This window comes from Athene cunicularia (genome assembly GCF_003259725.1).
Source record: "Athene cunicularia isolate RWA chromosome 4 unlocalized genomic scaffold, athCun1 chr4_part1, whole genome shotgun sequence".
Lineage (NCBI taxonomy): Eukaryota > Metazoa > Chordata > Aves > Strigiformes > Strigidae > Athene > Athene cunicularia.
Window position 1 is genome coordinate 19,271,566 of NW_020799098.1, and position 5,303 is coordinate 19,276,868.

Consider the following 5,303-nt stretch of genomic DNA (forward strand, 5'->3'; position numbering starts at 1 on the left):
CCCCGCCGGGAGGCAGAGCGCGTCGGTGTCCCCCACTCCTACCCCCCTCCCCCGAGTTATCACTTCAGGACGACGATTTACGGAGGGGGGGTGTGTACGTGCGTGTCAAAATTTACTTGGAAAAGGGCAAACCTGTGTTGGCGGTATGGCTGGGATGAGTTCTTCGCCTCCCAGCCAGCTTGAATTTCGTGAGGAAAATCCCGTTTTCCCTCTTAGTCTTTACAGAGTGAAATGGTATGAACTTTTTAAGAGACACACACACACACACATAGATATCCGTCTAGTTTACGCTGTATACTGCATAGTCATGCTTCCTAAAGGACCCCAGTGGATCGCAAGGAAGAGGATGACAGCCCCCACCCTGAAGAAAAAAAAAAAAGAGATACCCCTTGGGCTACTGAGATAACACCAGCATCCTCACCCCTCTAACACCCCTGTGAAACCCTCCCATCATCCAGCATCATAGTAGCAAAGGCCAACCCCGGGGATGTCTAGATCAAGCAAGAAGCAGATGGATGATGGCACCATAGAATTATAGTTTCTTTGCAGCAGTATATACGTGTTAAGTAGTGATTGATCAAATCGTGTTGTATCTGGGTGCTTGAAAAGTATCGGAACCGTGTGTAAAACCAGATTCAGGGTGCCCCGGTTTGAATGGGACACCTCATGCACATGAATAAACGAATTACTCTTGTAACTCTATCCTTCATGTCCCAGCCTCTCTCCTCGGCTGGCACGGGTCAGTTGCAAAATTTTCATGACAAATTCTGCTGCTGAAACTTGTGCCTGCTGCCTCTCACCACTGACTGCACAGCTCCAGCATAGCCCCCTGTTAGGTGGTTGAAATCAGCAGTGAGACTCCTCTTGCTGAGCAGACCCAGATGTCATCATATCCACCCATACATAATCCCTCAAGCAGGCAAAAATTCAGAAAGCATGAGCAACACCTGAGTTAGCAGGTTAATCCTGTATCATCTGATTAGGTAGAAACAAGACAGAGAAATTATTTGAGGTCAGAATTATTCCCAGTTTTCTTTGCTTGGTTTTATCTTTTCTGTGATTTTAATGACTCATGTAATACACCTCTTCACAGGAGCTATTACGTACCACATCTGCATCTTAATTCAACAACCCCAATAATCTCAGAATGTGTCTCTCGTTGGCAAGCAGACAGAAATTGTTGTGAACCATGAGCCCTGTTGGATTTTCCTATCATTCTCTTCCTGCTAGGTCATGGGTGCTTTGTCCTGAGGTCACTGTAAGCCCCCCACCCACCCCCCAATATATACAAGAACTCTACCAGAAATCAAAAGCTTTTGATACTGTCTTCCAGAGTATCCTTTGGGACAAAATATCCAGCACACGGGTAGACAAGTCCATGATACTTTGGTATCATGATACCATGAGCAGTTGGCTGACAGGTCGAGCTCAAAGGGTTATAGTACATGAGGTTACATGAAGGTGGTGGCCAGTCACCAGTGGTGTTCCCCAGGGCTCAGTTTTAGGCCCAGTGCTCTTTAGTGTTTTTATAAATGTTCTGGACACAGGAATCAAATATACATTAAGCAAATTTGCTGACGATACTAAACTAGGAGGAGCTGTGGACTCCCTCGAGGGTAGACAGACCTTACAGAGAGATCTGGATAGACGAGAGCTGGGTAACCACCAACTGGAGAACAAGTGCTGGATTCTCCACCTGGGACAGGGTAATCTTGGTTTTACAAACTGGGCGATGAGAAGCTGGAGAGCAGCCCTCTGGAAAGACATCTGGGTGAGCTGGGTTGATGGCAATTTGAGTGTGAGTCCACAGTGTGCCCTGGCAGCCAAAAGGGCCACCCGTGTCCTGGGGTGCATCAAGCACAGCACAACCAGCCAGTGGAGGGAGTGATTGTCCTGATCTACACTTCACTTGTATGGCTCCCTGAGTACTGTGTGCAGTTTTGGGTGCCTCAGTATAAGAGGGACAGCAAACTATTAGAGTGTGTCCAGAGGAGGGCAACCAAGATGGTGAAGGGCCTCAAGGTCAAGACTTACAAGTCACTTGGTTTGTTCAGGCTGGAGAAGAGAAGGCTGAGGGTGACCTCATCGCAGTCTACAGCTTCCTCAAGGGGGGCAGCAGAGGGGGAGGTGCTGATCTCCTCTCTCCACACAGGGAAGTGGAGTGAAGCTCTGTCAGGGGAAGTTTGGATTGGTCATTAGGAAAAGGTTCTTCACTGAGAGGGTGGTCAGTCACTGGAACAGGGTCCCCAGGGAAGTGGTCACAGCACCAAGCTTGTCAGAGTTCAAGGGGAATCTGGATGATGCTCTTAGTCATTGGGTTCAGTTTTAGGTAGGTCTGCAAGGAGCAGGAAGTTGAATTTGATGATCCTTATGGGTCCCTTCCGACTTGATGTATTCTACGATTCTCTGAAATAAAAAAGGCACAATAAAGGTTTCCCCAAATGGCAGCAAAGTTGTGATGTTCTTATGAATCAGGGAAGATATTTCTCCATGAGCAGACAAGGTGTTTTCTGATTTAACTGATTTAAATGCAGTTTATCTGGTGACCATCTCCCCCTCCCTAGGAAAGAGGTTTTCCTCCTGCTCTCCCCACCTGGAGTGTTTTGCGCGTCTTTGCCTGCAGCAGCCCTGCTCCACTCAGCAGGGGGCTGCCAGGCACGGACCATCCTCTCCAGGTGTCTTGGAGGTGTTGAGGAGTCTTCCCTGTGAGTCAGAGAAGGATGAGGTGGAAGGAGAGACAGGTGCAGTGGGGTTGGCGTACTGCGCAGGAGGGAGCTGGTGCAGAGAGCAAGGGCTTTGTTGGAGGCCGAGGAGAGCCTGGAGCACCAGCAGGATGCAGCAGACGGCCCTGTCTTGCTGAAATTAAAAATGAATGATTGTTTTGGAGCATTTACACGACAGAAAACAGGTGTGTGTGGGGGATTAGAAATATAAATATGCATATACATACACACATATAAATTTCCTTAAAAGACCATTTAAAAATTGCTTGGTTTAAAAAGCAATGTATACTATTGTAGCCATACAGAAGTCCTGTATAAAAATGAAATCCTCTTTCTTCTTTGAGAAGAAAAATGGCACTGAAATAAAGCACCAAAGAACGAGAAATAACATTGAAATGTGCATTCTGTTGCTTTCCTTCAAATTCCAGTTCATAGACTCAGGTGATTTTTTATGTAGGCTTGCAGGTGCATCCATTTAAGTCATGCCACAAATAAATGCAGTCAACTGCATATGAATGATTGTGCTATCAGATACCCATAGATAAGATGGCATTTCAAATGGGTAACACAATCAAAGAAGCACTCAGACAGCATGTCAATGGGCACGATATAAAAGTCTGAACAGAAATGTGAGGTGCAAAGGATACGCCATGTCTTTAAACAGTCTCTGTAACCAAGTGTGCGGGAGAACGTGCAGGTCCCCTGGGACACTGCATGTACCCCAGTGCAGACATGTACAATGGTGCACGTGGTCCTCCAAGTGGACTTTAAATGCAAAATATTCTGATTCCCAGGCGAGTACGGCTCAGACATCTTGTCACTTTGATGTATTACATTATCACCGTCATTTCTGCTAACACGACGACTCTTTCTCTTTTCCAAAATCTGAGAGATTTGCCTTGAATTGCAAAGAGAAATAGAATCAAATTAACATTTTGGAGCACGTAAATATTAAAATAAATACCCTGATGTGAAAGGTGTCAGCTCTGTTTCTTCACGATCAGGAGGGTATTTCTCATTTTTGCTTCTCAATCCCTTTTTTCATAAATCCCTACTTTATTGAGTAAATATTAATGTAAATGCTTTCACTGTACTTTTTGCTTTGATAGAAGTGGGCAGAAAGCTGCTGATCAGCTCACCCCATATAAAATGAGAAGTATAGAAGTGAAGAACACTTCAACCTTTTGTCTGAGAAAAATTAATTTCTAGGTTAATTTGCAAATTAAAGTGAGGGTTTTTGGATCACGACTGACCACCTGCCCAAAGTAAGAAATTTGAAAAAAATTGTGGGTGAGAGGAAAGTATGTCAGTGGAAGAATTCCCACTATGTGGACTCTTAATTGCTTGTGACCCTGCTGTGGAAGAAGGTATGGGGAAATTAATGCTCTGAGCAATATTCATCTTGCTGAGTGTTTTCCTTTATTTCTTCACTCATGGTTGATGTGACCTTTTTGGACTCCAACTGTTAGAGGAGATGTACTGCAACATGCAGAGTACATTATTATTATCTTGAACGTTCTCCAGCTTTCGTACCAAATGTTTAGTCTGCTTGGTCAGGATTAAATGTCCTTTGCTTTTGACTTCTGAAGATTTCTGGTCCAGATCGCACACCTGGTACGTTACTGCAGTCTTCCTTTAAAGAAGCACAAAAGCTGTTTTCTTTGCTGAAATGCACACTACGAGATAGGCTTTTATGAAAACTAGTTTTAAAAACTAGTCTCAGAAATCAAACAAAAGTACAGCTTGCCAAATCCTATTTTGGGAGAACTGGCAAGTCCTCTGCAGTGACACCCTCCTCACCAGCCCCAGACTGCTATGCCAGAGGTGCGTGGCGTGCCATGTGTGGTGGTGGTGGTTATTCATGTTACACCAGAAAAAGGGAGCTTGGTCACACGTACTGTCCTTCCTTTCATGTTTTCCAAAAGGCCCCTAATCAGGGATTTGCAGTGGCTCCAAACCCCCAGGTCTGGAAAGGACTTGATATAGAAAAGGAACAGGCAGAACAAGTTGGGGTGCCCCAGAGGTTTTCACATGTAGCTTCACCTACAGTGCTACTCTGCGGTAAGTCTTCTTGAGAAAAGGTATTAGTATTATCTTTGCACCATGTATGGAATAAAAAGAGACATAAGAATCCACATGATTTTCTCTTTCTTCACCTGTGGATGCCTAAGGCACCAAAGGAGCTGCGAATTGTTCCTTGAAGAGCAAAATGAATGGAGTCTGACTGAAAGCTGTGTACACACCCCCCCTGCATCTCCCCTTCCTGCAGCATCCTCACCCACCTGGGATCTGCACTTCCCCTCTATCCCAGTTTCAGCAACCTTGTGAATGGTTGCCCTCCTTCCTCACAGCCCTGTGCCCCATCACTGTGCCTGCTGGGTAGGCAAGACATTGGAAGTACCTCCAGCTGATGCAGTACTCTGGGTGTGCCGAGCCCGACTGCCACCAAGCGCTGGGTGCTGTGAAGGGTGAGCAGAAGGAGGAGCAGCTAAGCACTCCTTGCCTCCCCCTCATCAATTCTTCCCACCAGTTGTCAGTGGAATTCAAGATCTCGGCGTCCTCCATCCTTCTCTCCAAACT